We start from the raw sequence: 8,768 nt of genomic DNA, 5'->3' as shown, positions 1-8,768 counted from the left end.
TTTAAAAGGAATGCCAAGGGGCAGGGCAAAAGATCCCCTTGCTAGATCAAAACATATTGCACATCCAAGTGCAGACACTTCTAAACAGCTAGTAACCATGCATGTGGTCAAGCAATCCTCTAAAGCAGCTCTGCTTGATAAAACAAGTTCTGATCTTACTAGGAAACCTTTGTGGGCCTCCACAATCTCTGGTGCATGGACTGGATTTTGGAGCCCACTGCCTATGGTGGGACGATTTGCACAACCTTGATGCAGGGGGAGGGGCTTGGACCTGCCTCAACTGAATGTACCAGACCCTGCTGACTCCCCATGGGAGGCCTTACATTGTCAGAGGAGGGAATGGGTGGTGGCTTGTAGGGGGGATGGTTGGAGGCACAGGAGGAGGGAAGAGTAGGGGATCTGTGGTTGGTATGTGAAATGAATAAAAATTTTCTTAATAAAAAAAGAAAACAGAAAATATTTAATAGCCAAACTTATGGTTGGGGATATAGTAGCTTGGTGGTATGGTGCTTGCCTAACATGCCTTGGGTTTGATCCCAGAGCTGAAAAAATAAACAAACATCAGCCCAATTTTAATAATGAGAGTAGTAGTGTTTTCTGCCATCATAGTCACAGTTATAGATGGATCTGGTCCAGATCTTTTGGTCTGTGGGCCCACAGAACCCAGGGCCTTGATTATGGCAATAGCTCAGCCTCACTGTGCAGCTACACCACAATCTGAATCCTATCAAGCTATCGGCTGATTTGTACTCACAGGCATCTGAGAGGAACCCTTTGCTGCTGTCTGCCGCAGATCACTCTTTGTGCTGATTATTATCAAGATATAATATCAGTTATCAACGCGTGTGCACACACACAAAACAAAACAACACACACACACACACACACACACACACACACACACACACACACAGACGGTTAATAAAATGCTAAATATCATTCTAACATCCAAGTAACTTCCACTCAGGCTCTGTACCAGTGAATCACAAAAACTGAGGTTAAAAAAAAATTTACCTTGAAGTTGGGCAGTAGTGGCACATGCCTTTAATCCCAGTACTCAGGAGGCAGAGGCAGGCAGATGTGGGCAGATCTCCAAGTTCGAGGCCAGCCTGCTCTGCAAAGTGAGTTCCAGGACAGTCAGGGCCACTCAGAGAAACCCTGTCTCTAAAAATAAACAAACAGATACCTGCTTTGAGCTTCACCTCTGATCTCAGCACTTCGGTGGCTTGCTTTGGTCTCTGGCTCCAGGGCTGTATCTGGCACTGTCCCCTCTCCCTGCCTCTTCATTCCCAGACCCAATCCTGGGCTTGTCACTGAAGACAGCTTTGCCCGTGACTCCCTCATGCTCATCTGCAAGTTTCCATTCCAAACAATACAGCACACCTTTACTTCTGTGATTGCTCGGGATTTAAAAACAATTACTGATTGCTTGGTGTCAGGGAGACTAGTTGCTTCTGTAGAGGATTATTTACTTCAAGCATTGACTCTAATTGGTTCATAAGACAGTCTATGACCTCCAGAGACCTTAGAAAAAAGCAGGAATGGTCAGGACAAAGGGTAAAGATCATGTAGAAATCTCACTGGGGAGCTGATAGGGCATGTGCCTTTGAGAAAACACAGGAACAGGACAGTAAGGAAAAGCCAGGGAGGAGTGGGCTGGCCTTCTGCTACAATCTCCTAATCCCTCCCCAAGTGGAGTAGCTCACAGCAGGAACACCCCCTGGCTATGACTGTGGTTCTGTTCACTCCTCACTTTCTAACAGACTGAGTACCTGGTGACAGCACATAGCGTGTCTCTCAGGCTCACAGAGGAAGCGCTTGATCCTTATTTGTCTAGTGAAGGGATATGATCTGAATCTTCGAGGGAGCATTAGGCTTGGCCATGAGGATGGGTGGGTGGTTCTCCCTGGCAAAGGAAGTATCCTGTGCCAAGACAGGAGGAACAGAACACCACAGTGTGCTCTAGCTGTCATTGGCATACCATCTCCCAACTGCCACTCAGGGAGACATTTACATCTTGAAAAAAAGCCTTGTATACATCTACCAGAGTTGGAGGCAATGGAAGTTTGTTCGGTCAATGGCGAGAAATTGCATGTTGAACCTCTAGCCCCAAGCACACCCCTCAGAACACAGGGTAGCGATTGTGCTGACATTTGCCCTGGAGTCTCCAGCCTGAGCTTTATTGATGGCCGCTGCCCCCCACCCCCCTTCAAAGCAGAGCAGGACAAAGGTGCTTGGAATGAGCAGGGAGTTCAGTCTCCTTAGCCCTGGTTCTGAGCATCTTCAGAAAAGAAAACATCTGGGGGCTGGGGGCTGGGGGTTGCCAGGACAGAAGCCGCCACCACCCCACTCCTCTGGAAGAGGAGGTCTCAGTCTTTTCAATGAAGTCTCCTTAGCCTCTGGCAAGTGAACAGGCATGCTATTGGTTTGGGGGCCAGTGACATACGCAGTGACGTGTATTAGTGCCTTCCTGATGACTGCCTCTGTTTACCAAATCCTAAGATGGAGGTGGAACCACTCCAGAAAACTTGAAGATGCCATATCTAAAGATGGGCAAGGCCCATCTTTCCTCAACCCCTTCACCCCCACCCCTTGCCCAGTTTTGGGACACATAGGCTTGTTGTGCAAGGATCTGTCATCTGTTTGATGACATAACCCATTCACTCTCTTGGGCAGGTTTGGTTGCATGGGATGGCATGTGTGTGTGTGTGTGTGTGTGTGTGTGTGTGTGTCTGTGTGTGTGTGTGTGTGTCTGTGTCTGTGTGTCTATGTGTGTGTGTGTGTGTGTGTGTGTGTGTGTGTGTGTGTGTGACTCTTCCTGTTAGGGTGGCCTGTGCCACCATGAGGCCAAAGCTAGAGGTGAAGCAGGTAGATGACCCTGGACTGCTGGTTACCAGAGAAGAGAGCCACTCCCCAGGATGACACCACCCTGACCTCAGCCTTGTTGGGTTTGGCCAGGTGTGAACTTTCTAGTCCTCTCAGAGCAATCACAAACCACACCTCCTGGTTCGGAGGAGGCCATTGTCTCTGACACTCCAGCAGGAGTTATGTAAGGACCATTTGAGATGTATGACACCCTGCGTTGACCTCAGAGCCATGGGGTGGCTGTTGGCCTCAGCCTCCACCTGGCTCTGCTCCTTCTCTAATCCCCAGAATCCAGTGGGTGTGGTTCCCACTGCTAACCAGGATGTAAAAGCAATGTACGGCAGAAGAACTCTCTCACCTTTCACCTGGACCGCAAACTGCCCTTTTTCCTTTCTCTTAAGCATGCAGAGTGGTTTGACTGCTCATATATTTCCAGGGGATGGATACAAACACTCAGTCCCTGACCACAAGGTACTAAACATGAAGACTATATAGAAGACTTTATAGAAAATACCTTCCATGCGCTGGAATATTCTCTCATGCTACCAGTCTGCTTGGAAAGACATGTCCCTCTTATGAGGTGCCTGGGGTCCATCCTGGGGTCTTTGACACACGTGGGCATGAGAAAACTACTAATGGCTGTAGCTTCAATGGCCAGCTTCCCGGCTCTGGTGCCTGTGCACCATGGCATAACACCTATGGAGAAGCATCTCACCCCTTGTCAGGGATCCAGTATCACAGTCTCAGAGAGAGAACAGACAACGTGGCTCAGAAATTTTCTTCTATATCTGGGACTCACACCTCAAGCTTTTTGTGGGATCTTGGGTGCAATCCCTTTCTTGGCTTAGTCTAAATATGATTTTGGGCATGAGGGAGATGCTTAGAAAGTGTATAGCTTGTTGACATCAGAAGGAGAGAACTCTGGGTTGTGCTTTGCCAAATTGGCTTTTACACCGATCGTATTTTACTCAATGGTCATGGCTTTGATTCTTTCTCATCAGCATAATACTTAAAATAATTAATATCATGGTCTGTAACAGCAGCCCCTTGGCCATTCTGCCAATGTGTCTGGCCTCCAGTGCCAGATGTGACAGTTCAGCCAGATCTCAGTACAAAGGGAATGTTTGCATTGTTGGAAGTGTGTGTTGCTATGGGGGGGGGGTACAGGGAGAGATTGTACAGTTTGCACAGAACCCCTAGGTGGCCTGATAGCATCTGTAAGAAAGAGATAAACCTGCCAGCAGCTTTCTGGATGTTACCTGCCGTCTCCGTCTCAAGGCTTTGAGAGAGCCGCTTCTCTCCCCAACTTCCAATCTCTCTAATTGTTAAAAATATCATAAGCATAGAAAACACTTTTAAAAAAATAAAATTCATAGTTTCACAGTGTTCTGGCATATTCTGCTGCTTCAAACCATATGTAATTTGCATATCATATTAGAATCATTATTTTCTAGGCCCTTCCACTGAAGATTCTTTCTCATCACAAACACCCAATTTTAGGGGATTCCAGTGCTCTTATTTATCCCCTCCAACCAACGAAGAAAATAGCGGTTGCTCTTGGCCTCTACTGGCTGGCATTTTGCTTTCAGTGGAAGCACTTTTTGCAAGCATCAGCGTGTCTATAGCATAGTCTTTTGTGTTTGAATAAATTCCCCAGAATGAGGCAGAATATTGTTTCTTGGCCTTTGATGTGTAGTGAGTGCTACACTGATTCGTTCAAGGCCAGCAGAGATGTATGCCTCACAGTTTACGGTGGTTGGATGATGCTTACATTGAGACAGAGGTGGGCCTTACAGTTTATTACAGAGAGTGATCAGATCCTGCCCAAACCGAGGCCAGCCAGCCAGCCCATCTGGGCCACTGCCTGATCGCCAGCCCTATTTCACAGCAAACCTTTAGATGCTCCAGGGTGCCCTTCCCACCCCCAACCCCCATGTCCTTGTCATGTGTGGTGTCCCCAACCCCACAACTGCTTCTTTTTCTTTCTTGGCCCCTGGCTGATGCTTCTTTGGCAAGGTAGTCACAGTAGATAACTGGGTTCATTCTCATTAGCCCATTTAACTCTTGGAATAACCCTCTTAGGGTGGATTACTCCCATTTTATAGCCAACCACACTGAGTTCAAGAGGCTTGCCCAGGTTCACAGAGATGAAACCTGACAACCTAGAATCAATCCCAGCCTGGCTTGTCCCTGAGGGGACAGCCTAGACTCTAAGATACTGGGGTGCTGGGTGGCGGGTTAATGGGGGCAGAATGGAAGCTGGGATGTCAGAGAGCTGAAGGTATGGTGCGTCAGCTCCTCCCTCCCTCTTTTGGTTTCTGTATTATTAAGTCTTTCAGTCGGCTTCTTGTGTCATAGTTATTTGCAGCTGCTAAATGTTAGATGACTTCAGAGGGGGATTTATTTAAAGCCCATTATTAAAATGTCTATGTTGATTTAAAGAATTCTCCTGCTTTATTTATCCACTTGTCTCCTATCTCTATCATCTATGTTTCGTTTCTAACCGAACATTCTGGACCCACAGGCCTAAGCGCTTTAAGTGATTTTCACCAAATCTCATTTAAGCATATTATCCCTCTGCCGAATTACCACTCGGCCGTATCCTTGTCTATTTACTGTCTATGGAATTGCAGCATCTGTTCAGGCCCATTTTGGACTCGTCTATGTATGTTGAAGACTAAACCGTGTTTGTTTTTCTAGAAGAGACCTCTGAACATCTTTTCCTTTACTGCTCAGTTGTTCTGCAGTTGACTCTCATGAACCAGACATCTGTATTAACCTCACAAGCACAGGTGGGGTAGTGCCTGTTTGGGGAGAGTTGAAGAAGAAGCCCGTTTCTTGTTATACACACCAATTCACGAAAGAAATGGAGAGTTGTCTATGAACATTTTGATATTTCCTTCACCGCTTGGGGGAAGGACTGGGTTTCCTCACCAACAGAGACTGAAGCAAGGGGTTGTATGAAATCAGGGATGGTGGGGAGGAGTGAAACACCCTGCCGTGTGTGTCTAAGACTTCTTATGGTAGTAATAGTCAACAGTGGACGCTAATGCCTTGCTAGAAGGATGAACAGTAAACAGCACCAGGGACTGGATGCCAGTGGAAGTATCTAGAACCCTTATCTCCAAGACAGGACACTGGGACACATGTCCCACCAAGCCCACTATTGGACGTTCCTCCTGGAATAGAGCCTCCAGCTGGCGCTCCAGGCCATACTTGTCTGTGAGCACAAAGACATCTTACCCAAGTATGCTTACCTGTGGACATGAAGACATCTTCCAGATAGGACAAACACAAGAGAAGGCAGCTCCTGGAGGTCACAGCTGTGAGGCTGAGCTCAGACCAGAAATCACACAGTCACCAGCAAACCCACTATATAGCTGCAAAGTGAGAGAAGGCTCCGATTCCCAAATACTCTTGAGCCCTGTGCTTCTTCATACTCCCACGATGATCATCCGGGCTGACTACCTATCTCCTGCCTGCACTGACTGTGCCCTGCTTCTCTTGTTTTCTTTGTGTGTGTTTGCCTCGAGCGTCCAGCTCACCTGCCATGCCAAAGCCCTTCTCGTGGCTTCCGGTCATCACGAAAGATAGAGCACAGCCTTCTTGCCTAAGGCTGGCTTTCTGGCGACATCCCTGGGAATCTCTGGCTTGCCCTCTCTGCACCAGCCAAGGGGTGGTCTTATCCTCAACAGACTGAAGATGATCTCGCTCCTTCCTTTTCTTCAGCGCCCTCAGCCTTGTACAATCATCACTTGGTTTACTGTTTCCTACACTTTCCTGGTCAAGCCTTCCTTGACAATTCTTTATGTGGCTCTTTCCTTCCTTACTCCCATTATTGAGATTAGCCTGTCCTCTTCCTCTCCATCCTCCTCTCTCCCCCTTTTGTCTTTCTCCCTCCTCCGTCCCCCTTCCTCTTCTGCCTTCTCCCTCCCTCTTTCTTTCTCTCTCAGCCAGCAGCTTCTATGGTGATGGATGTGTTTATTGCTCATCTTTCTCACCAGAAGTTAGCAGTCTAGTACTCTACCCACACCACCATGAGAAGTCTCAGGCTCCTTAGTAGGGGTTCTCAACCTGTAGGTTTTGACTTTGAGGGTCACATATCCGACCCCCCTCCCCCCCCGCATATCAGATATTCACATTGTGATTCATAACAGCGGCAAAATGGCGTTACAAAGTAGCAACAAAAATAATCTTATGGCTGGGGGTGTCACCACAACGTGAGGAACTGTATTCGCCACATTAGGAAGATTGAGAACCACTGCAAAACAGTTTCTCAGCTGCTATTTAGTTCATGAATAAGTGAATTCCTCGGGAAGCGTGGATTTGCCTCCTAGATCAAGTTCTTCCAGAAACACTCCTACCACGATCACCTGAGTGACCCAGGGGACTTGAGGGATCACTCCTTGCAGCACAGAGAGAATGTGTCAGAATCCCCAGGGGAACCGGGGAGGTGAGCAGGAATTCATCGACACTACCAGAGAAGGTGGGCAGTAGGAGAAGCGTGGGCAATGAACCATCGCCACCATGCACCGCCCACGTCTGTTTGGCACCCACCCTCGGGCTAGTACTGGAAAATCTTCGCTACTTTCTTCTTTTCTGATTCTTTTCTTCTCCCACACCCTCAGGAGTGACAGAGGAGGAGAAGTAACCATCTGGGGCTGTGGGAAGGTCTGCAGAGAGAAGGGACTCGACAGTGACAGAGCTTGGGAGGCCTGACTTCATCTCCTTGTATCCAAGGACCGGCTGGAACAGCATCGGCAAGGGCCATTTATGGAAGTATGCATGATGTGCTTTTGGACAGTTTTGTTTCTGAAGGAGATGAGGGGTTTTTTTTTTGTTAGGAGGCAAAGTTTCCCTCTGCCCCCTTCTTTCCTCACCCACATCTGTGACCAAGGGCTCACTCCTTCTCAGAGTTGTATTCTCAATCTACACTGCCATGGAGGTTCTGCTCATGGTCCGTGGGAGCAATATAAGTGTCCCTTCTTCCACCCAAGTGACAGAACAGTGGAAGTGATCTAGAAACCGGCACTCTCCAGGGTGTTTTCTAAACCAAAGGGACCAATTCTAACACATCCAGGCTGCCCAGGGGGAGGGGAGGATGGGCATGCATGGGGAGAGCATAGAACTTGCAAGCCGCCATGTGCTGGCAATGTCTTGTTTAAGAACAGCCTCTAGCTCTTGCAGATGATCCAAGTTAGATCCCCAGCACCCACATGATGACACACGACCATCTGTGACTCCAGTTCCAGAGACCTGACACCCTCTTCTGCCCTCCCAGGGCACAGTGTGGATACATGCATGCTGGCAAAAAATTTCACATACATAAAGTAAAATAAGTAAATAATATATGGTGTTAGTTTGTATGTGTATATAGAACAAGCTCTGGGCTATGCCTTGCTGTTATTTGAACTTACTTTCTACCATTTGGCTGGTTGTGAATATTGGGAATTTTTTAGCCTACTGATGCCTGTTAATGTCATTAAGAGCATCTAATCCATAGGGTTGCATGTGCCCCAGGTGAATCAGTGGGTATGAGGGGCTTGGACAACTGCTTATTGAATGGTAAGCTTCTGAAATGACGAACAGCGCCGAGTCACCAAAACTCATGATGGACGAGTTTTAACCATTGGGTTTGACTGTGACTTCCTCCACCTGGTCCCCTGCCTCCCTACCTACGGCAATGCATAAGTTAGGCCATGTCCAAAACCCCCCACTTCCTAAAGTCTCCTGTGCCCCCTCTCTTCATTGACTCCAGATCAAAGTGTGTGGAAGATGCTTCAAGGTTCTCTCCAGTCTGGTCTCAGCTAGGTGGTATGATCCTTGTGGTTACAGGTGATAGAAAGTGGTTTGGACTGGTTATGCCAAATGGAGACACGCTGTCTCTGCAAACATGCCGAGAC

Source organism: Onychomys torridus, chromosome 20, assembly GCF_903995425.1.
Source record: "Onychomys torridus chromosome 20, mOncTor1.1, whole genome shotgun sequence".
NCBI lineage: Eukaryota > Metazoa > Chordata > Mammalia > Rodentia > Cricetidae > Onychomys > Onychomys torridus.
The sequence above is the reverse complement of the archived record's forward strand: the minus strand, read 5'-3'. Positions refer to the sequence as shown.